A 26,403-nucleotide genomic window follows, 5' to 3' on the forward strand; every position below is an offset into this window, starting at 1 on the left:
TTTAGTGGTTATATATATATTTTTTGTAAGGAATTGCTTTCTTTTTTTATTTACTTTTTTTTAATTCTTACTTTAAGTTTAGCTAGTGTTTTTTTTTTCAGTGCATTTCTAGAATGTTTAAAAATCTTTAAAACATCTAAACGTCATGGTCAAGTTGTCAAAAAATAAAATCATTTGTGTGGTCAGCAATAGCGCTCGATTGCCTGCCATTCCTGTCCAAGCCTGATATAGCATAATTTACGTCTGCTCCTTACTGCAGTAAAAAAGGACTTCGCTACAAGTAACAAAACCCTTACAACACCCAAATTTAAAAAGCACTAATTTTTTTGAAGAGGTAATAAGAATAGGGAAAGATGTGAATTTGAATACCAAATAATATAACAAATCTAAGTTAAAAAATATATATAATAAGAAATTAATAAATAAATATAGCAAATGAAAGCAAAAGAATTAAAATCTATCCCAACAAAGATTATTTTTGGGTGATTCTTGAAACAGGATAGCGCACAACAAATCAACAAATATGTGCCCGTTTGTTAAAAAAAAAAAAGACAAACGAAAAAAGAATAACCTCCCCTTTTTTTACTTTTACTTAAGCAAACGTTGGCGTTCTCTTAAAATTGTTTTAAATGAATTTAAACTGTAGTAATTTGTTTTTAAAATAATTATTCAATTGATAGTGTTTTGTTTATTATAAAATACACATATTTATAATAATAACAATTACTAAAATTTAAAACGCACTTTCTAAGGCTTTAAAAGAAACTATGCTAAAAAATGGTTGCTTTCTTTAATAGCGTTACTTTTAACTAAAATAACTAAGTACGTTATTGAAGAAAGTAATTGTGATTTTTTAAATTTTCTTATATTTCTCAAAGTTAAGTTATGTTTAATCAGTAGTTCTTTTTAAAGGTTTAAAAAAAAATGTAAATACAACTTTAATGCAAAAGTATTTAAACATTAGTGTAGAAATAGACAAAAATGAGTGCATACGTATATCTCATTTTAATATTTTAATTTAATAATTTTTTTTTGTATAGGGAAGGGCTGGGGCGAAAACAAAATCACAAATCTCTCATCCATAATTCGCCATTTCAAAAAAACTATATATATATAGCAACTTTATAATAATGTTATTTAATTAATATATTAATGTTTTTTAATAATTATAATAATGTTTTTAAGATAATACAATAAAATTTTAGAGTTTTGTTTAATTTTTTTTTTGTTTTTTCTGTGTTATTTTAATTGTTGTTATAATTGTTAAAAAAATTAATTATCAAGTAGTTTTTGAAACAATTCTATATTTGAGGAATTTTTTTTTTTTTTTTTTTATTCTAGTACCTCTGCATTTTTACATTTTTTATTACAATGATTTTATTTTTCATTACAATGTTTTTATTTTTCATTACAATATTTAGATTAGACAAGGCACAGCCTTCACTTCAAAAGGCATTTGAAGTATTCATTCAAGTAATTTTGTTAATGTTTTTAATTTATCCCTTTTTAATTCTTCTTTCTCTTTCTTTGAACATGAACTCATTGAAATTAAATTAAATTATTAGTTTTTATTTACTTGAATTATTTATTTATAAGTTATTTTGTAAATTATTGTTTTTATATATTTTAGTAAAAACTATCTATTTAGTTAAAAAGTTTATTTTTAAATACAAAATTGTAATGATAGCGACGTTGTTTGACAAGTTTCATGTATATAAATAAAAGATTTGAAAGAGGGTTGTAACCTCAATAATAAAAAAAAGTGGCTCCTTGGCCTTGGGAAGGTGAATAATATTTAAAAAAAGAGAGAAATACTTAATAACATTTTAAACAGTCTGACTTTCACATTTCAGTTAGAAATAAAAAAATGTTGATATCTTTTGAAAATAACCATTTGCAAAAATTAAGAAAAAGCTTATATTTGCTATAATAACTAACTTATAATAGAACTTATAATAGAAACTTATAAAATTATAATAGAACTAAACTTATAATAAAATCCAACTATAAATAATAATAGTAATAATTAAATTTTATAATAAAAGATTACTAAAAGCTTCTTAACCAAGTTCAACAATTAAGTTTCCCCTCACTGTTCACACTGTATTGATTTTACACTGTATTTGCTATATCACACACTATATCACTATAAAAAAAATTATTTTTGTAGACATTTTCCTGTAATTTAATTGTAAAGCTATTATGATTAAAGTTTTGCATAAACTTTTTTTTTAACATCCAGCACAATATACAAAGTTAGGTTCTCCCAGATGTTTGCAAGTATATAATATATCTATTATTCATACCTTCCTTTTTAATATTTCCAATTATTTACATTTGTTATATTTTTACATCAGTTAATTATCTGCTACATGAATTTTACATAAACTTTATATAGAAGATGACTACTCACAGCTGTTTCGCTCGATATATAAACAAGCTTGACATCATGAGTTTATCAAAAATAAAATAATTTCTGCATAAAAAGTATACAAATTCACTAACTTTAAAATTTAGTGAATTTGTATATTTTTTGTATAATTTCAAAAGTATTTTTCATCGAAATGTTTTCATCTTCAAATAAAAAATATGAAAGATCTTTGTTAAATAAATAGTTACATTAAGCGTAATTAAAAAAATGTATTGTTTAAATATTTCCATGATTTGTGATCACTTATTTTTTCTTTGCAATATTTACAATAAACCTGTCTTAGGAATACTATGATTGCCTGACTTTTATTTATGCTGGACTGTTGAAACTTAGAACACTTATCCATGAATGTTTAATCTTTCTGAATCTGATATCATCCATTTGTTTCATTTAGATAAAAGTTAATCTTTTTAAATGGCAAACGTAGTATTTTTGGTGGTTGACATAAGTTATTGAAATTTTAACCTTTTATGCATATTAAAATCATAAAAATATTTTATGTTCTTATGAATATATTTTCAAACTTGTCATGTTTTGCAAATTTCTCTCTATTTTTTTTTGTAATTTTGTGTTTATGTTTTTAAGGTAATGACGTAAAATATAAAACGTCAAAACATTTTCTCTAATATTGTTTTGCGATTTTGATGTCTGATCAATAATAATAATCCCTGTTTCATATCACATTTAGTTAAAGTAAATCTTTTAAATTTATGTCTAACAATGTTTATATTTGATAATATATATCTAAAAGATGTTTTTTTGTATTTTGTTTTGATAAAAAGTAACAATAATTTGTAAAAAATTAGTTCATCATCTACCCTGTTACGATTTAGTATATTCATCATTTGCTCTTTTTATTTAAAAGTTGAAGGTGGCTTTGATTAATTTCTTAAATGTCATAAAATACAAAATTTTATTAGTAATGTTAATCTTTTTCAGAACAAAGTTATCTTTAATATTTATAAAGATATAATTGTTTTAGTAACCCCCCTTAAGTCAATGTTTTCGAAGTATAACAAGAAGGCATAAAGCTTGCTTTGAAACAGCCATGTCCTATACACACTTAAAAAAAAATTTCAATCTTAGGTTAGGATATGTAATATATCCTCAGTAAGGTATAATTTTCTTCCTTTTAAGGTAGATAATTTCTTTCTTTTTTTTGTGGTTTAAGACCTTCCCTTAGCGTAATAAATTTTGAAATTATTTCAATCCTACTTATATATTTATAATAAAAAAATAATATAGCAAAAAGATTCGAATTACATTACAGTGTTTGTACATAACACTATCCAAATGACAGAACTAATAAGATCTTAGACCATTAAAAACATTAGACACGACTTAAGCTATTAAACGCTAATCTAAAAATTAAGCCAAAAAATTTTGTGCAGTGACATCAGTGTGGTAAAAAAAAAATTTTATACATTAAGTTTGCTTTTGCCTTTATCTCATATTTTTTGATTAATAAAAGTTTGTATTTATTACAATAGCAATGAATAAATAGTTTTAAAGAAATAACAAAGTAATTACTATATTTTGTCTTCATTAGAATTTATTGCATAAAAATATATTCTTTATATTTTAAATAAAAGAAGTTTTCTTGAAAAATTTAAAGAAAATCTTATTTCTAGTTTGTTTTTCTAGTTTTTTGCCACAAAGTGACGTCACACACACAACATTTTTTTGGCTTTAATGATTTAGGGGAGGGAGGGGAGAATTGGGCAGTCAAGAGGTTTGGGCACCCCCTCATTTCTCACAATCTATTCTAGATATTTTTTGTTTTCTACCATTGCACTATAGTTTTATAACTGGCAACACTGCTCATCAAAAGTGTCAGTTGTCATTTCACTTGGTTGTCAAGTTACATGCGCTTAATGGTTTGTTGCGTACAAAAGTAAATATTTTGTTTGGGATTTGAAGAAAGATAACAAAGAAATCTGCAAGAAAGGGTAAGTATCTGTGTTAACTTTTTCTTTTGCATTTAATAAATATTATATTTAACTGGCAATTAGGATTCAACATTTGATAAAAATAAACTTATTCAAATCTATTTGAAAAGTGAGGTTATAGGGAGCATTGGGCACGCAGGTAGGAGGGAGGTTTGGGCATGCCCAATGCTCCCCCTTTTTTGTAGTTTGTTTTGGTGTCATACGTTTGTGGTTTTTTGCTATGCCTATTGAATTGAATGTTTAATCATTTCTTTTTAGGACAATGCCATTTTCATTTAAAAAGAAAAATAAACGACGAGAAATACCTAAAGATGTTATTTTGTGCGCATTGAGGTTTCTAAAGGAAGAAAAATTAAAACTACTGCGATTAAATATGATATACCCAGGTCTAACCTTCAAAGGTACATAAAACAGAGCGGCGTTGTGAAAGATATTTCTTCTAAATTTATATCATCCCAAATATTCATGAAAGATGAAGAAGAAAAAATTTCAGAATATCTTGTAACATTGTTTAAACTAAACCATGGAATGTCAAAACTGAAGGCACGTGAATTGGTTTACAAATATGCCACTGCTATTAATAAAGAAATACCAGACAACTGGGCAGAGAAGAAACTTGCATCCAATGATTGGCTAAGGGGATTTTTTAAAAGACAACCTCATCTTTCGATAAGGACACCAGAACCTACCAGTCTCTCACGTGCCACAAGTTTCAATGAGAAAAATGTCGGAGATTTTTTTGAAAATTTTAAAACTGTATATGAACGGCATTGCATCGGCCCTGAGTCTATTTACAATATAGGCGAAACTGGATTATCAACAGTACAACGAACCCAGAAAGTGATTGCTCTAAGAGGCACTTAGCAAGTTGGGCAAGTAACGTCAGCTGAAAGAGGGACACTTGTAACGGTTTGCAGCGGTATTAATGCATTGGGTAACTCAATACCACCCTTTTTCATATTCCCACAGGTTAATTTCAAAACATATATGCTAAATGATGCACCTGTTGGTTCAGATGGAGCAGCACATCCTTCAAGGTGGATTACAGCACCATGTTTTTTAAAATATATACACCATTTTGCAAAACACGCCAAATCAACGCCTTCCTCACCAGTTCTATTGCTGCTGGACAATCACAAGGGCCATATTTCAGTACCAGTTCTTGATTTTTGTAAAGAATTTTTAATGACATTGTTTTAATGACTTTCCCACCGCACTGCAGCCATAAACTGCAACCCCTAGACCTGACTGTCTATACACCACTTAAAACTTATTATAACACTGTTGTAACAGATTGGATGGTAAGCAATCCTGGCAAAACAGTAACAATTTATGAAATCCCAAAATTAGAAGCAAAAGCCATCCCACTTGCGTTCAAGTTGCAAAATATTCAAACAGGATTTAAAAAACCTGCCATTTAGCCATTCAATTCAAACATTCTCTCTGATGAAGATTTTGTTTGTTCTTCTATAACTGGTCGCTGCTTGTCGGAAGAGAATAATGTTGCTACAGAAAAATCAATTTTAGAACAACCTTCAACTGAGTCTAGAGGATAATATAAGTTCAAATATGGAAGTCACTGGGTCATCTCAACTGGAATCTCTATCTAAAAGCCAGACTAAGGGCACTGTCAATGTAACACCTGATTTAGTAAGACCATTTCTGAAAGCCAGCCCCAGGAAATTGGATGGCATGAAACGGAAGAAAGGAAAAACTAGAATATTGACAGACACACCCGATAAAAGAATTATAGAAATAGAAGAAAAAGAAAGACAAAGAAAAGATAAGATCAAAGAGCTCAACAAAAATCGAAAATGCTCTAGAAAGCACGAAGATTAGCAGTGATGATGAAATAGAAAATGCTTTTGTTTCTGATGTAGACCTTGTTGAAATCGATTCATCGGAAGAAGATTTTGATGTAGACGATGTGATTGTTATGGATAGAAAATTCCAGATCAATAACTTTGTGTTAGTTAAATTTTACGCAAAAAAAACTGTTTATCATTATGTTGGAATAGTCGAAGAGGTTAATCACTCCATGGCAACTGTCAAATTCATGAGAGCGAGTAAGATAAGAAATACGTTCTTGTTTCCTGACATCGAGGACGTCGCCAGCGTCCCCCTGGAGGATATAAAGACAAAATTGCCTACACCAACAACATGGATAATAAGTCTAAAATATAAATTTTACAAGCTTCTTTGGGTCATACCAAATTTAAGATAAGTCTTATTAAGTCCAACATCGTGCAATATTGATTCCAAGTGACATTGTTAAATTTTTTGTAAAGTCTATGATAAGAAAAAATGTTTGTATTACAATTTTTTATAGCAATGCTATATAATACTTAAGCATAGTAGTATATTAAAACAATATTGTGCATATTAAATACAGTGCCCAAACCTCATCACAGGGGTGCCCAAACCTCCCAACCACAGGGAGGTTTGGGCACTTTGGACATGTGTTAGAAAATCTTTTGTAACTTTGCGAATAATTATAATACTAAAACTCTTCTTAGTAATAGTTACTGCCAAATATGTGTGCTAAATATATTTGAAATAAAATTTTGATTATAATAAAAAATAACTGTTTTATTAGCATTTATGTGAAAAAGTGCCCAATGCTCCCCTCTCTCCCCTACTAAAAAGCCTCATCTATCATTTTTAATGGTCTAAGAAGAAGATGACATAATTTTAGTAATCAGAGTTTATAAAGAGAGGAACAAATCTAAAATTGAAGTTTCAAGTTTTTCACTTGAATGAGACAATATGTTTTGTGTTTTTTAAATCTTGTTAATTTTTTTAAATACAATAACATAAATACAAAAGTTCAAACAAAAAGACTTGTAATTATTTGAAAGTATTCTTTATTACCCACAATCCTGTGTAAAATGTAATATAAGTCGATTTTTCACATTTGGGTCACATCATTGTATTTCAGGGTACCATCCCTGATTTTTCTGATTTTTACATATCATTATCTACATGATGTACATAGGTTAATCGTGCAATTTCAGAGTTCCAATTGCAACGGTTTAGAAATTATAGTCTTTCAAACACCCTCAGGTAGCCCCCTCGGTTCCTCGAATGATAAAAATAGACAACTTTCAGGCCTTATATTTTTTTTCTAACTTTCAACAAGTGGCTTATTCTTCCTGGAACTATTTTCTAGATATTTCTTCTTAAAAATAGTGATTTTCATTAGCTTGTATCATGTTAGAAAAAAACTGTAGCCTCCTCAACTTAGGAAATATTTTGAAAAATACTAAAAAAAGGCAAAATGAATGACCGTAATATTTTTCTATTCATCAACAAGTCCTTACATGTTAGTTTTTTACTAACAAGTTTTTACAACAGGTCCTTACATGTTAGCATTTATCTTAAAACGGAATGATTCTATATAACATACCCTTTTGCAACTGTAAATATATAAGCATTTATGACTCAAAATATCAAGCATTTTTGAGCAGAATTTTTCAATAAACAAAGTTTATTGAAAACACTTTATTAATTACTATTTAACATACCATAAATCATGCTGTGACCTTTTCTCAATTCATTCAAAGATTGTTAAAGGAAACCTAACAACTGTCACTCTGAAGCATAATCAACTGGAGTCTAATTTAATTCCTGAGAAAAAAATATGTTTTGGTTTTGTAAGAAAAATTAAGAGTGTTGAAGAAGTTGAAAAGAGAAATGACCCAGATTAAATATCACCTGAAAACTCTGTCATACATATTGATACTATAAATCCTTGTCTTATTAAATTTGGTGTGTCTCTTATTAAAAGATCATCCAGCATGAGTATGCTACAAATAGACAATAAAATAAAAAAGAAAGTTAAGTTGCTAAATGAATCATTAATTGCATCTGAACAAGATGAGCTACAAATTAGTATGCTCAAAAGTTCCTATTTAAGTTTTATTGTAGAACAGTTTTAAATAAAAGTTTCATAATGAGATCAATATTTCACAAAAATAAAATTGCTCACTTTAGTTTCAGTCCATTGGACAATTCATTAAGCAATAAATGAATTTAAAACAATACAATGTATGGCGAAGCACGCTAGAGCTTTGCGGGATGTTAAAGGAATCCTTGGTGAGAGATCAACAAACATAAGAAATCCTGAAAAATTGACTACTGAAGTTGTAAATCAGATTGTCAACTTTTATGAGGATGATAGTAACAACAGGTTATTGCCAGGAGCAAAGGATTACGTTAGCATAAAGATAGTTGATGGTAGACAGCACATCCAGAAGCGACTCATACTATGCAATCTTTCAGAACTTTACCAGAAATGATTAGAAGAATCAAAGTCCAATAGTATTGTAAAGGTGAGACTGACATCATTTGCTCTTTTCACGCCATAACATTGAATTGTTGTAGGAAAATCTGGCAGCTCAAAGAAAACATGAAGCCAAATGAATTTATTATACAAATGGATTTTGCTGAAAATTTTTCATTTATTATACAAGATGAAGTTCAGTCATCCTATTTTTCAAAAAATCAAGCAACTCTCCATCCATTTGTCATATATGTGCGATCTTTAAATGGAAACCAATCACCAGAACACAAATGTTATTGTGTTATATCTGACAATCTAATTTAAAATACTGAGGCAGTTTTCAGTAACATTTCAAAAATCATACCAATTCTGAAAGAGGAATATCCACAAGTTCAGAAGATCAATTACTTTACTGATCGTGCAAGCAACCAATATTAAAATAGGTTAAAAGTTTTAATCACAATATTTAAAAAAAATTTTGATAACAATTACCTATTCTCAACAAACTGTTTTCAGCCCTTGAAATGATGCTTTTGAAATTAGATACAAAATTGATAATTATTAACTGAATAAGTTTTTTTTTTATTGTATTTTAGGTTTAATTTGAAAAACTTGTGTTTTCATGAAAAAGACGATGGACTAAAAGCAGTATGGGATTTTTTCGGGACTGCACATAGAAAAAGTGCATTCGATGGAATAGGTGGTACAGTGAAAAGAGTTATTCATTACCTATCCCTTCAAAGGCCAATTGGCAATCAAATTTTGACGCAAAGGACATGTTTTTAGTTGCTACTGAAAAAGTTAAAAACATCAGGTCTATATCATGCTATTGTCATTGTGTATGTACATTTAAGTCATGATATTTTTTCAAATAATTGATGTCTAGTATCCTAAATCATAATACGCTTTTACCCAAAAATAATAAAAGTAACCTATGAATTTTTAGTTATAAAAGTCAAAAAGTATTGAAAAGGATTCCTTAAAACAAGACCTTACAAAATACATATTTGGAAAAAGAATTATGATTTATGTTAACATTTTTTATCCCCAAATGGCTGAAAATGGGACTTTTTAGTCAAGTGGGCTGTATATTTTCAGATAAAACTGATTTCTAAAATGTAACAAGCTGCTTATATTTTGCCCATTTTTAAGACATTATATATATTGACACAATAAACTTTGAATTTAATTTTTAAGAAATTATATATATTGACACAATAAACTTTGTTTACTTACATTTATTATATATAATTAGATTCAACAATTGATATATATATATATATATATATATATATATATATATATATATATATATATATATATATATATATACTTATTCACTTCTAACAAGACTGCAATAAACTACATTTAAGTTGAGAGTTACTAGGGAAAAAAAAAGAATAGAGTTAGGAAATGGTTGATAAAAGACTTTAAGAGTAGTAGATTGTACGAATCAAGAAAACATAAAGATGAAAGAGTGTTCCAAAGGGTTAAAATGCGGATAAAAGAGCTATATAAATAAAAGTTTTTAGAGCATGCAGGGACAGATAAAGTAAATGAATGAGACTTAGCTAAATGACAAGTCAAGTGAGAATGATTTTTTGTTGATGGAGAGATGATAAGTCCTTTGAGCAGCAACCATGATAGAATTCTTAGAAAAGAGAAAGAGATTTGACTTTATGACTATGAGAAAGAGGCTCAAGCTTAGTAGATAGAACAATAACAACTATGTTTACAATGCATTTTTGTACCTAGTCAAGAAGAAAAAGAGCATCATTAGAAGAACAGCCCAAATATGAGAACAGTAATCCATACAGGGACAAATAAGAGAATTGTACAAATAGAGAGCGGAATCAGAGGTAAGAAAATGACGATGATGATAAAGGGTTGCTAGTTTAGCAATCGATTGTATATTTTGTTGAACATGAAAGGTCAGTATTAAATGATAATCCAATAAGATGTAAAAAAGAGGACTCAGTGAGAGTGTTGCTATTTATTAATAATGAAGTGGTGACAGTATTGTTGTAGTTGTTTGCAGTAAATAACTGAGTTTAGTTGGAGTTAAAATTTATAAGCCAAAATTTGTGAGCCCTAATCTGTTACAGAAGTTTTGTCAAGACGGGAGTAAAAAGTTAAGTCCTCAGCAAAAAGAGCTACTTTAAATGTAAGGTTGTTGGGAAGATCGTTAATATAGATAAGAACAAAATAAGACTAAGGATAGAACCTTGAGGTACCCCAGAAGTTTCTGGAAATAAATTAGACTGTTGGCCTTCAAGGATGACTTTAATAAAGCAGTTAGAAAGAAATGTTTCGATAATCTCAAAAACTTTCCCAAATACTTAAATGAAACAAGCTCATGGGGAAGACCAGCATGCCAAACTGTATTAAAAGCTTTATATATATATACATATATATATATATATATATATATATATATATATATATATATATATATATATATATATATATATATATATATATATATATATATATATATATGTATATATATATGTATATATATATATATATATATATATATATATATATATATATATATATATAACACTTTCCCTCTCCCCGCTTCCTTTAGATAAAAATCAAAACCCAGTCATTTTTATGTGCTGCGGTTATCTTTTTTTGAATAATTTAAGTTTATTTGTCCAATACATATTGAAGTACTTATTGAACTACTTATTGAAGTTTAATTGTCCAATGAACTACATATTGGACAATTAATTCATGCTTCATGCTTGGTCAACTTAGTACTCAAATGAAGTGAAATTTTATAAAAACCTAATAAATAAAATACTTTTAAAGATTTTTTTAAAGATTGTAAAGGAAAAAAAAATTATAGAACTTCATGTTTTTTATTTTATATAAAAATTATATTTTTCTGCAATAGAATCTAAAAATAGATTAACACAAAAGATAACCTATAAATATTATATATTTTATATTATATATGTATATATATTTTTATATTATACATATAAATATTTTATATTTATATATATATAAATTTTATATATATTATATATAAATTTTATATATATTATATATAACACAAAAGATATATAAATATTAAAAACAATGTAATTTTCTATCTAAAGATGTTTTAACTTACTTAAAGCTAATTAAATTTTTTATAAAATTTTTTTTTTAAATTGGTGTTTATACATCTAAGTGTGCTTTTGATGTTCATATACTAAAAATATAGTAGAATAAAGGAAAACTCTTCCAAAATTTATGCCAAATAAAAGCTGAAAAATTGTTAAGAAAAGCAAAATAACTCCAAAAAAACGCCACAAAAAACCCCCCAAACCACGTTTTTTTTCTCTAAGTAACTCTAAGCAACTCTAAGTAAAATAGTATCTTTTAAAACCACAAAAATCAGTTGCAGACTCATGTATTTCAAATTTTATTTTTGTTTTTGGAAAAAAACATGAAATTTTTATTTTTTATGCATAGCTATAGTTAGCAGTAACTTTTAAAACTTTATGAGCTTACGGGATTAGTTTATATATTTAAACTATTTAACAGTAAAGCTTTTTGAAAAAAATATAAAGCAAAGATTAGCCTTTATAATACACTTATAATCATGGCTTTAAAACAACAAGGTACCTACGAGAACCTATATTAAATACTTGAACTAGTAACTATAATATGTATACATTGCCCCTAACTTTCTCTTTTGAGTTTTTTTAACTTTTTAAGATAATGGCTTGTAATTTGTATGAAAACTACTTTTATTTACTCATAATCAAAAATACTTTGTTTGTTATTTAATTCAAAGCAATTTGTACTGTTTAACAATTTTTATTTTTATTTTTTGGTTTAGTAAAAAAACAAAAATTGGTGACATTTACGGACTCATATGACAAAATAAACCTTAGTTCCTAATGATAAACAAAAATACATTATTTTGTTCGTTATTTAATTCAATACAAAATGCGCTGTTTATCTAACAATATTTTTGTTTTTTTGATTAGTAAAATAATAAAAATTGGTGACATTTACGGACTTATACAACAAAATAAACTAGTTCCTAATGATATACCATTCTTTTCATTGAAATTAACTGTTCAAGTTTCTGCGGATGGTAAACTAGAGGATTCTGAGTGAAAAACTTTATAAAATTATAATGTAAAAAGTTGAAAGCTGCAAACAATTATAATATTCACTTTGAGAGAACTAATGAAACTTGGCTAGCTCAAGATTTTCAATATACCTACAGTACATTAAATGCTACATTGTCAGTTAATGAAGTTGGAAAACCAAACCATGTTGCTCTTTTCAAAAAGCTTTTAACAGAACAAAAAGAAGAAGCTTAATGTTTTTAATATTAATAACCATAAATTACTTTATACAACAAAATTAAAACTAAGAAGTGAGTTTAAGTACAAAACTGGCGCAAAAATTGTTGTTGAATTTTTTTTTTAAGTTTGTTCCACCAGAAGAGTTTCTTATTCAGTTCCACGATTTTAAGAAAATATAGGACTTGAAATTTAAAATTATAAATACGCATTTTTGAGTTTTTTATAAATTTTGTTAAATAATTTTTAGTATAAGCAATTACTAAAATTTATAATAAAAGTTAATATATATTATTACAAAGTGTTTCTTTTGACATTTAAAATGGTTTTGTAAAAAGAATAAGATTAAAATTTTGTCCATCTTATGTTTATTATCCTGCCCACTGTGCGATGGTTTGATGTTTATAGAATTTTTAGCTTTTTAAAAAATCCTTTTGTTTCTTTTAGTGTATAATATCTTTATTAGGGTTTGGTGGTTTTTTAAAACGGGTTTTTCAAATAAATTTGACACATTTTAAAACCGGTTTTTAAATTTCAAAAACCGGTTTTCTATTTTTTACCATTTATATTATATATTGTTATTATACAATAGCATTTTGTTATGTTATTTGAGTAATCTGTTTCCTTTTTTTTAACACGCTTCTTTAAATTTGTCCCTTATCATTTTTGTAAAATGATATGTAATAATTACCCAATAGAAACATTTGCTTGACTGAAAATACAGGCGATGTTAACACAAATTTTTAGAAAGTTTTTCCAAAATGGCTTCCCGAAAAGTACATATGCTTCTCAAATAATTGGGATTTATTATTCATTTTTAAAATGTATTTACGTGTAAGATTATATTGTGTTTACATATTTATATTTTATATTAATAGTATATATAATACTATTATGATATTTGTACCTATTTAAATGTAATATTGTAGTATTTATTTTTATGTGTATACTATACTAAGTTTTTTTATTTTGCAAATTATATTTTTGGAATTTGATACATATAAAATCAAATTTGTTACTTATAAAAATCAAGTATGTTTTATATTATAATTTATAAGTAAATAGTTTCCCTTGATTAGTTTGTTAAGTATTTTGTTATTTTATGGTAATATAATTATGATATGAGCTTAAGCTCTTATCAACGTGGTAATATAATTTAAAGTTACATTTAAAAAAGGTAAGGCATTTTTGTTTCAAAAATATTTATTTAATAATTTAATTTCATTTCCAGATAATAAAAAAAAATGAAAAAGGTAGAAGTTTAGAATAGTTTTAGAAGCTCAGGGATAGAAAAAGCAATCTGCAAATATTGTAATAAAATATTGAGTTGCAAAGGTTCATCTACAAGTAATCTATGCAATCACTGAAAATCAAACATAAAATTGATATTGAAAATAAATCAGAAATGTTCAGCAAAGAAGAACTGGTCCTTTACCTTTTTTAAAAGAAAAAACTAATATTTTTAATTTTATGCAAGTAAATAGGAGTAGCTTATATGAGATCTGTCCAAAACTTGCTGCAATGGGTGGGTTTCTATAAATAGCATTACGAAAAGCTCATTTATACCAGAGTCTCTTAAACAACAAGGATATTTATTACCCAAAAAAAACTCTAGAGTAATGGATCTCAATCATGCATTTTATGACAAAGCAAAACTTGAAACTATTACGGAATTAAATTTAATAAAAATGAGTGGAAAAAATTTTTCTATAACTTTAGACGAGTGGACAAGTAAAAGAAATCATAGATATTTAAATATTAATTTACATCACTTAGCAGAAGATTTTAATTTAGCTGTTATGATAAAATTTGGCAAATCATCATGTATAATTAATCAACAATGTTATTCACATGCAATCCACCTAGCAGTTACTGATGTATTATATAAACATAGAGAAATGGTTAAAGCTGAATCCGAAGTAAATGGTTCAAGTGAGAAATCGGATGATGAAGATGGAAACAAATATGACGAATATGAAGAACCTTTTTCTTATATCTGTAACCAAGAGCATCCTATTCCTATTTTGTCTGACAATTTGAAACATTCCGTTTCACAAATCAGAAAAATTTGTAAATTTTTTCTCCAATCTCCAGTATAAAATACCATTCTTCAAAATTATATAAAATTAAAATAAGGAAAAGAGTTGAATTTAATTCTTGACTGCAAAACAAGGTGGAATAGTATAGAGGAAATGGTTGGAAGATTTTTCGCTTTATTAACTGGTGAAGGTATATTTTCATTTTATTAAATAAAAAATATAAAGTCTAAAATAAGTTTGAATCTATTAAAGGCTTTAGAAAAAGAATTCAAGAAAGAAGACAAGTTGAATTTGCATCTCTTATACTTTTTTTGCAAAACCCGGAAAACATTTCTGGTCCAGCAAAAAAATCTAGTATGCCTCCTTTAACTTCAAAAACCGACATTAAATTGTCTGAAAGGTTATTGTCTACAATATTTCAAAATTCTATTATAAACACCGCTTCAGATCAAGAGGAAATCAAAGAAACTACTCATCAGAGTAAAGCTTTTTAAAAGAGGTCATGGAAAATTCAATTAATAAATTTCTTGAAGAGCCTGCAGAAAACATCACTAACCCAAAAACACAGAGGGCTGAGTTTTCATTATTATAGGCAACACATAAAAGAACCAAAAACTTAGATTTATTATTTGATGCACTTAAAACTATAAAACCGAGCTCAGCACCTAGTGAACGCGTATTTTCAATTGCAGGCAATTTTGTGTCCCAAATTAGAACAAGACTTAGCCACCGTTAAGTGGACATATTATGTTTTTTAAAATCTTGATTTCTTAGAAAAAATTACAATAAGTGAAATAAATATAATATATAAATTAAGTATCTCTCATTATTCAATTTTTTTTAAAAAAATTCAAAAACCGGTTAAAACCGGTTTTTTAGAGAGTTTGGAATTCGAAAACCGATTTTTCAAAAAGTCGGTTTTTGTCCAAACCCTAATCTTTATATATGTTATGTATATAATATCTGTAAAACTTCAAGATCGTTTTAATTTTGAAGTTTTACAGATATTATGTACATAATATTTTATTTTATTTTAACAAAATCAAAAAAGATTCAAAAAAGAAATGTTGCTAGTGGGAGGATTCAAACCAGGCCCTTTTTGTTCAGAAGCTCTCTACAAGCTAACCACTTAGCCATGCTGGCATGTTTACTAATGAAAATGTTAAAACTATATAATAAATAAAAAGACTTTATAAAAAGAAAAATAATTGCTATAGATCAAAATTAAGGAGATGTTGCCGCAATCTAATTTTTAGGTTTATATATTTGAAAAAATAGCTTGAAAAAATAGCAGATTATATATTTGAAAAAATAGCTTGAAAAAATAGCAGATTATATATTTGAAAAAATAGCTTAAAAAAAAAAAAAGTTTATTAATAAAAAAAATTGTTTATAATTGTTGGAATATTTAATTATATTTTTATTTGTTAAAAATGAATCTGTAAGTTATTTAATATTTAAATCAGTTTTTTTAAATTACTGTTTAAAAATTCTATTGCAGTTATCTTTAAGTTACCCTGTAAATCTTAATTTATAGAATTTTTCTGCTGATAAGGCTAGTGTACAAATGGCTTTCAAGAATCTTACAAAACTTTTTAAGAAAAAGGCTTTTCAATGTATTTGTTGACTAAAATTTACTGAATTTTAAAATTTTAAAAACAATATAAATAAATAAAAGCCTTGGCCAAAATAAATGATTGCACGAGTTGTGAATTGCCTGTCTTAAACAGATTGGACGGGTGATGCAAGCAATAAGCATTTTTGCAGGCTTTTTTGTGATAATTTTTTTATAATTTGATAAGTTTAAAAATTGTACTCAAACAATAAAAATTGTAGTGAAAAAGCAAGTTATTAAAAGCTTTTTACTACTAAAGCACTTTAGTTCTTTATTCTTGTTGTTTTTTTAAAGTTTTTGAAAGTTTTTTAATGAAACTCATTTCGAAATTAATACTTAAGCTCTTTTATGTGGCAATTTCATTAAACTTATAAGGCTCTGGGAGGAAAGTACTCTGCAAGGGAAGTGCTCTGTAAGGGAGAACTTTGGATTTATTTTTGTTTTATTTATTTGTGAAATTCAGCATTGCATAGTTTATAAATGATCCCAAGGCGATGCTCACAAAAATGTAACAATGAATAAATCTTTGCTATTTTTTCACATATCATTGCATAGTTATATAATACTTATGAAAGCATAATTATATAATACTTATTAAATTTTGTTTTTAATGCTTTTTCTATTTTTGTTTAAGTAAAATACGGCTCAACCTAAAAAGCATTAAATTTTGCTGTTAAAAAAATCTGCGTAAGTCAGTTCACACAGGCAAAACCTGTTTATACATTCCTGTGAAGACCTATATATATATATATATATATATATATATATATATATATATATATATATATATATATATATATATATATATATATATATATATATATATATATATATATATATACATACAACCCTTACAATTAGAGTCAGCATTCGGCAATGCCAACTTAACTGCTGACCTAAAAGTGTTTGAGACCAGCAAAATGATGATGACCTCGTTTCTATGTTTTATGGTAAGTTCTTTGTATCAAATACTTTTTGCCTCCCACACTATTCATAATTCTGAGTGTTGATATATATATATATATATATATATATATATATATATATATATATATATATATGTGTATATATATATATATATATATATATATATATATATATATATATATATATATATATATATATATATATATATGTATATATATATATATAAGGGTATTTCTCTTTCTTGAAACTTTAAATTCCATAATAAAGTTGTAGTTTTTCATTTAAATAATATTATCAGATGGGTGTGTTATATATATATATATATATATATATATATATATATATATATATATATACACACATTATATATGTGCATTAAGATTTTTTATTATCTTAGTATTGCTTTTTTTCTTTAGCCATTAGTCTATTAATTATTATTTTATGTTCCTTTGTTATTATTTAGACTAAAGTAGTCGAAGTAGACTGAGCAAAAGTTAGTTGTTCTTTTCTTACTAGATCAAGACTATTTGACCTACCTGAAATGTTTCATCATTAAAATAAACTATTATAAGCTATAGCCAATTCTTATTATATCATAACACATCCTCAGAGTGATATTTATCTTATTGGTCAGCTGACACAAATGTTTAGTGAATTGGTTTTACCCACAATGGACTGGTTTTACCCACAACAGGAGATGTACTTCAGGTATATTTTTGTTATTATGATATTGACACCTCACAAAACTCTGTAATCAAAGCTTTAATTACTGATATTCTCGAAGTTTGGTCAAAAGCATGTATTCCATTTGCTGAAAAACAAAATATAATTTAAAAACTTGTTGTGTTGATAATTGATTAGTGAACCATTTGAAGGAACAGATAAAATCAGGGTTCAGCACAAAATTATTAAGGAAAGTGCATTTAAAGAACTATTGAAAACACTGTTTTCACATCATAAGGGATTGGATCTCATAAAGATTGAAGAGGATAAATTTTTCTTAATTGATCAATGGCCTAATGGAAAGTATGTTTTAGTTAAAACGACTAGGAAAATGACAGCAATAGAATCTAGAAAGCAGTTGAGATTTCAGACAGAGGCTAAATACAAAATAAGCAAGAAATAAAATTAAAAAAATGCAAGAAATTAATAAAGAGTTGTGAGGCATTAGAAACCTCAAGTAGTTCCAGTGAAAATTCAGAAAATGAATGAATATCAATATACAACTGCTACTACTTCTTCAATGTCTGAAAAATTCAAAATGATTGAAGTTATATCTTTATGTCTATTAGCTGTACTTACTTGAACTAATTTAAGTAACCGACAGTGTGCGTTTATTATTACTAGTGATGCAAAAAGTCACACCACACATGACTTGACCAACATACTATTGTCAGTTAAAAGCATTCAAAAGAGTTCAAATAAAGCATTGGTTACATTATGCATCAAATCTAAAGGTCCTAATGTATAGTTATTTCTTTATTTTGATGCTTGGTCTAAACTTGATGTTTCAGTTATGAACTTTGTTATGATAAGTATCTAAACAGCTAACTAGATTCCATGAAAGTTGATGCACTAAGCTTTATAATGTTCACACTGCAACATTATGCCACGTGATGACTTTAGAGAACTGATTGAAGTTACTTCAATTTTTTTAAGACAAATTCCTGGTTTATTTTCAAGTATTTAAAGCAGGTCAATGTGCACAATGATTAGCAAAACACATCTCTATGTTGCAAATATGCTTTTTTAGAAGTCTTTATAAACTTACTAAGTGAGAAATTACTACTTGTATAGATTTTTGGCTGTTTGCTGCATTTTTCTATGTGAAGACCAATGCCTTGGTAATAGAATATATACACAGTAAACATATTTATTTGAATTCAATGAAATCAACGAAAAAATAATAAAAAATTGCAAAAGTTTTGCACAAACATTCACATAAATATATTAGTTTATTATTAAAATGCATAAAATAAAAGATATCTTGTTGCAATAAATTAGATCTGAACAACAAGTAAAGTTTCAAAAGTATCGAGAAAGCCATCAGCTTAAAGCTTAATTAAGGGAAATAAATTCTGATTTTTTTACAAGTTTTTTTTTTTTTGCAAAAATTTAAAAATAAATTTACTTGTAATTGCAAATATTTACTTTAATTTACTAGTCTGCTTTTTGCATTATTATTAGTTACTCAAAAAATAAATGCAATTAAATGTTTGTTTTTTTTTTTTTGTTTTTTTTTGATTGAAATTGAACCAAAAAAGTTAACATTCCTTTAGAAAAAATCTTTTTTTTTACGTTTTTCAAGACATTGACATAATAAAACCTTCACCTTTTTTTTTTACATTTTTACATGCCTCCTGTACATACTCAACTTCCTGCATAAGTTAATTTAAAAATGTTGCAATTATACTTATTTTATGATAAAAAATATGAAAAATCGAGTGGCAGCGGTGTCGGAATAATTTTCAAAGTGGAACTCATTTCATTTCTTAGAAATTTCGAAAGCAAACCTGGATTAGTGAGTGGAGGGTGAATGGTCCTCTTGCTCTTTCTCCTCCCCCTTCTTCTACTTTTGCTGCCACTATCGAATGATATATATGATTAATAATAATAAAAATTATATTTTTATTACTTTGGCATTTAGTCATGTGACTTTAAGAGGTAAAATGCAATTCTACAAGAGGTTAAAAACCCTTGGAAATTTCAGCGTTTTTTATTTTTTAAACAAAAATAAACATTTCTTAAAACCTACAGCATGATTCCTTTTTTTTTTACTGAAACCCTTTGAAATGAAGAAAACAGCAATTCTAAAAGTCTGAGGGATTTTTTTTCTTGAAAAATTGAATTTAGTGTAGCACATTCAATTTCATTACAGTTTCAGTTTCATTACAGAAGTCAATAGTTGTTGGGAATATATGTTTTCTTTAAAAAGCAAGCTATTTTGCAGAGTATTGCAGAATTTCTCAACAAACAAAAAATTCTTTATAGTTGCAATTGACTTAAAAAAACATTTTTTTAGTTCATCCTTTGCACTTGATTTTTACATTGGCAAAAATAATTTGGAATCAAAAAAAAGTTAGGTATAATCAAACGGAAGCGGCCTGCTGCAAGATTTTGTCAGTTATATGGAAAGCCTTTCGTTAATTTTTTTTTGTTTCAATTTGTAACTAAAATTGGGAAACTAAGTATAACAAATAAATATAATATATAAAAAAAATATAAAAATTAAGTAATTTTGCTAATTAATTTAATTTTTTGGTAAAAATTGAAAATAATTTCCGCGCAACTGTTTTTCCACAAAACTATTTTTCCACTAAGACCTGTAATCAACTTTCTTGACGAAAATAACAGATCGTTTTATGATTTCCGGACATAGAAAGAGAAATTATCGTAAATTACGGATGGTTTTGAGGGTTCCGGACGTAGAAAGAGAAATTTACTTTCTTGATGGACTTGACTGCGAAGAAAGGGCATTGAAGATTTATATTTATAAATTGCATGCTTTAAGGATATAATTGCAACAAACTTCTTTAAACTGAATAAACTTCTATTTTTTCCAGCAGTTTATTTTTATAACATGAATATCAAGTTTATGAGTCAGGCTATTTCCCAGCCGGCACATCTGGTTTTAATCTCGGAATTAAAACCCGTATAAACACGTGTTTGTTACGATCCAGGCGTAAACCAAAAACACGTGGATTTCACGGGAAGTTTAACTGGAGTTTTACACGTGTTTTCTAAGGTTTCAAACACGAGTTTTTTTATGTTTTAAATACGTGTTTTTGAGGTTTTAAACTCGTGTTTTATGAGGTTTTAAATTCGTGTTTTCTATAGTTTAAAACGGATTTATGGCATTAAATTAAGTTTCCAAACGGAAACTTTATTTAATGCCTTAAGTTAGTTCAGGCATAAGTTTTCCAAACTTATGCCTGAACTAACAGCTGCTCAGCACGGTTTAATGATAAACCAAAAATACGTAGGTTTTGTTAGACACGTTTATAGCTTTAAACATGTAAACCTTTTTTTATATATACTACATTATATTTACGACAATTTTGTTGTTTTATTTTTGTTTTTCAAGGTAAATTATTTTACAATAATACTACGAAGAAAAAATAAACGAAGAAATAAAAAACCAAATCATTAAAAATAAGCTAATAAAAGACGCTTGGCACATGGTTACCATACATAATATTTAATTTCGATTGATCGCCTCTTCCGTCATTATAAAATCTAAAATCGTATAACAATACGCTTTCGCATTTTTACAAACAATTCCAGTAGCATCGAATGCTCTTTTTAATTTTTCTTCAAAGTCGGGTCTCGAACTTTACTAATTCCTCAATTGAGGTAACCTGTTCAAATTTAATTTCATTTAAATCTTTATCTAAAAACTATTGCAGTAGCCCAAATTTCTTTTTATGTAATGGTGTGACAATCATTTTACGCTAAAACATGGCATCATCCATGGGAGAGGTTTCGTTTGGCTGATTTTTTGGTCGATCTGTATTGTTAATGGTTTTTGATGATTCGCCTTAATCTATTTAAAAAAAAAACAAGTTTTATAATAAATAACAAAATAAATGATTATCTTAGTCTATTGTTTTGTATTGTACCTAAGTAAATGCACTATAAAAAATGCTGTTTGAAAAAACCAGAGTGATGATTTGATGGAAGAGTAAAATTGCTTTTTTCCTTATTAATCACGTTTGTTTGTGTATGTACATTTAAACGGAATCGACCCTTCATTCTTCTTTTCAAATTGTTTTTTAGAGCCACCTACTTCAACCTAAATAAGAGACGCCCTTAAAGAATTTATGAAACCCATTAAGAAACATAATTCATTAAATATACTATTGTACTTTTTAAATATTATAAACTTTTAAATTAAATGCAAATAATTTATTACTTTGGAAAGACCCAGAAGCCCGAGTATTCACAAGTATTTTAATTAGCATTTGTACCAGGATGTAAATCCTCTTTTAATTGATTTTTGCTTATAAATATAGAAATCTTTAAAGGTTGATTCGAAACCATCTCATTTAGGTTTTGTTGCTTGTTAAAGTGCAAATATCCTGTTTTAAGATAAATTAGACTAGTATACACTCAAATATAGGTAATAAATATAAATATAAGTTATACATAATATTTAAAAAAACCAAATGCACACATGCCCCCTGTTCATTAATAATCACCTACCTTAATCAACATTAATATTATTATCTTCATTAAGTTTCTGAAGTCTTCTATAAATATATTGTCTTCATCTAGATTATGTGATAACAGTAAAACTCCTAAAAGATAAAATTTGCAAAAACATAATTTACCAGAAATATTAGTGTCATTTTAAATTTTTTGAAGTTTAAGATAAATAACTAGAGTTTCAATACAAGTATTTTCATTAACAGTTGTACCACCATTAATATTTTTTCTCATTCTCTTTTTTGTTGAACATGTGAAAAACTTAGTAGTTGACTTTTAGTAGAATTAGTAAGATTATTTTAGTAAACTATAAGTAAGTAGAAGACTTATAGTAGAATCTTTTCAATTTATGTTTTGTTGCTTACTAAAACCCACATATTCTGGTTTAAAAATGTTATATATATATATATATATATATATATATATATATATATATATATATATATATACATACACACAAACAAAACAAAAAAAGTTCAATATGTGCTAATGCATATCACTAGCCATAGTCTGCTTGATAATAGACCCTTACCTTTATCAGCAAAAAAAATATCATTTCTGCAATCAGATAGACTATGCAAGAAATTTTCTTGCTGGCTTCGGCTCATGCCATATTTTTTATACTGCTGACTCATTTTTGTATCTTCTTAAACAATTAAAAATTAATTTAACATTTACATAATAATTTTCAAATATAAACAATTGATTTACAGATAAGTAAAGTTACTTACAGACAGTATTTTGCAACAAAGTATTACTAGATTTTGCTGTCAATATTGGTAGAGAAAGTTTATTCGATGAAGCATAGGTAGTATATTTGTGCAGCCTCGCAGCTCGAAGACAAATTTAAACATTCAGGAAATAAATTTCTAGCTAAGGCTGATCGATATTTTTTCATATATTCTTTCTACTATGCTGAACTTGTTCTTTTCAATTTTGTTAAATAATGATTATTATTAGTATATCCTATAGCATTTAGTACACACACATTTATATAAGAACAACACTAGTATTTTTTAAACATATAACAATAATAACAATAGTAATAGTAATAACAATAATACTGTTAACACAAAAAATGTATTTTATGTATATATATATATATATATATATATATATATATATATATATATATATATATATATATATATATATATATATATATATATATATATATATATGTATATATATATATATATATATATATGTATATATATTCATCGCAGAAATAAACATACATATACAGATACAAAAACACACAAATATACATACACCGAAATAAACACACAAATGTGTGTATATGTGTATATATTACGTATACATAACATATACATTTATTTATAAGTGTGTATGTATGTATGTATATATGTATATACATATATATATATATATATATATATATATATATATATATATATATATATATATATATATATATATATATATATATATATATATATATATATATATAAATATATATATATATATATATATAGTCTATATATTATGTATGTATGTAACATACATACATAATATATAGACTTATACATACACACATATATACATATGAATACATAAATAAACACATACATATTTTATATATGTATTATACATACATATATAAAATATACATTGTATAAAATATATAGATACACAAGTATGTATGCATATAGATACACGTGTGTATATATATGTGTTTATATATATATATATATATATATATATATATATAATATATGTGTGTGCATATATATATATTTATATGTATATATATATATATATATATTTAAATATATATATATATATACATATATATATATATATATTTAATATTAACCCGGCCTTAATATATTTTATATATATATATATATATATATATATATATATATATATATATATATATATATATATATATATATACATGCTAATACTTAACAAAAACTGAATTTATTTAACATATAAATTTTCTCGACAAACGTTTTCCTGAATGTTCTCGTTACACATTCTAAAACCTTCCGAATAATAAAAATGCAATAAATTTGAAAAATCCCGTGCTTAAAGTAATGGTTTCACATTCGTTGCGAAAACTTTTGATAATTTAATACTCCATTTTTGTAACTGAAAAACCATCACTAAAAACTTAATATCCAAACTGGTTTTTTGGTAAAATATAATAGTTAATTTCACGGAATTAAAACCCTATTCTTGACACGTGTTATTCTTAGTGTTTTCGGGAGTTTTAAACACGCAACAGAAACCACGCGTAACTTTTAAACGAGTTGTGCCGTCTGGGTTATGGCAAGGCAAGTTATGATTTAGGCTATTTATAACATGAATATCAAGTGTATGAGTTGGGCTGGTTTTTTAACATGAATATCAAGTTTATGAGTTTGACTAATTTTATATCATGAATTATCAATCATTTTATATCATGAATTATCAATCAAGTTTATGAGTTTGGCTAATCTCTAAATATGAATAAGCTAATGAATATTATTATTATTATTTGTGCGCATAGTTACGCATTGTTCGTATTGTTACTTAACTAAGCTGAGATTAAAAATATCCACAATTTGAGTGCATATTAAAAACAAACTAGGCAATTAATTTAAAAATAGACCACGTTTATTATCACTTTGGTGGGTTTACTAAAAGGTACCACAAATAAAAATCTTTTTTTAGAACTTAAAAAAATTGGGTTTCTGCCAAAAAATCGGGTCTCAGATACCATAGTGCTTCTTATTAAAAAAAGTAATTTTTTTATTTCCTTTAAAAAATTTTTTAAAACAAAGTCAATTTTTTTTAAAAATCATAATTTTTAAAAACTTTTACTTTCTTTTTCTAATCATATTTTTTAAAAATTTCACAAAAATGGCAAAGTTACTGATAGCAGTTTCATTAACTGATCTAAAATTTATTCTCTGATTTAACACCTAAAAAATTTTTTTTTTTTTTTTGATGTGTGTAAAGGTAAATAAAGATTTAACGAGGTGTTGGAGTGACTATTAGAAATTTACTAAGAATGCTACCATATTTTTTCAATTGCTGTGGATAACTATGCAGTGTTTTTATTTATTTCTAGCATTTATTTTTAATAGCCTTAAGTTTTTTATTTTCAAATTTAGCTTAGCTACATTTAGCTAAATATTTAAGAAAACCAGCTCTAAAATAAAATTAGAGGAATGTTAAACAGTTTTTTTGTGAAATGTTTAACATTCCTCTGATTTGATTTTATTCCTGGTTTTCTTAAATATTTTTGTTTTCCCAAAACAACTATTTAACTTTTTGTTTTTTTAATTTGATTTTTAAATTTTAGGAGGACTTTAACATTGTTGAAAACATGAACAAACTATCGATGGAATCAAATCGGAACATCGATCAGTTCTTGATCAGTTATCGAACAGTTCTTGACTTTTCAATAGCTCAATAATATTTGTTTAAATAAATTCAGTTTTCAGGTGGTTTTACAGCATATAACAGAAAAATACAACAATAAGTGATTTTATAGAATACAAGAGACATGATTTTAATGGCATTCGAATTTGTTGCTTTATACTCAAGATGGTTAAGGTTACACAGAAGATTAACCAAAAGCTATAGATATTTTTTTTTTGTAACATAATAAAAAATTATTTTTTTTAA

At 26.2% G+C, this 26,403-nt stretch overlaps 1 long non-coding RNA gene across 1 annotated transcript; it reads left to right on the plus strand.

Annotated features, from left to right (window-relative positions):
* LOC136090635 (uncharacterized) lies at nucleotides 1-26,403 on the plus strand. Its single transcript, XR_010643590.1, has 4 exons — nucleotides 1-334; nucleotides 1,422-1,473; nucleotides 18,020-18,264; nucleotides 26,078-26,403. It is a non-coding gene; the product is annotated as an uncharacterized LOC136090635 (long non-coding RNA).

The sequence above is a fragment of the Hydra vulgaris genome, chromosome 14, assembly GCF_038396675.1.
Source record: "Hydra vulgaris chromosome 14, alternate assembly HydraT2T_AEP".
NCBI classification, from domain to species: Eukaryota; Metazoa; Cnidaria; class Hydrozoa; order Anthoathecata; family Hydridae; genus Hydra; species Hydra vulgaris.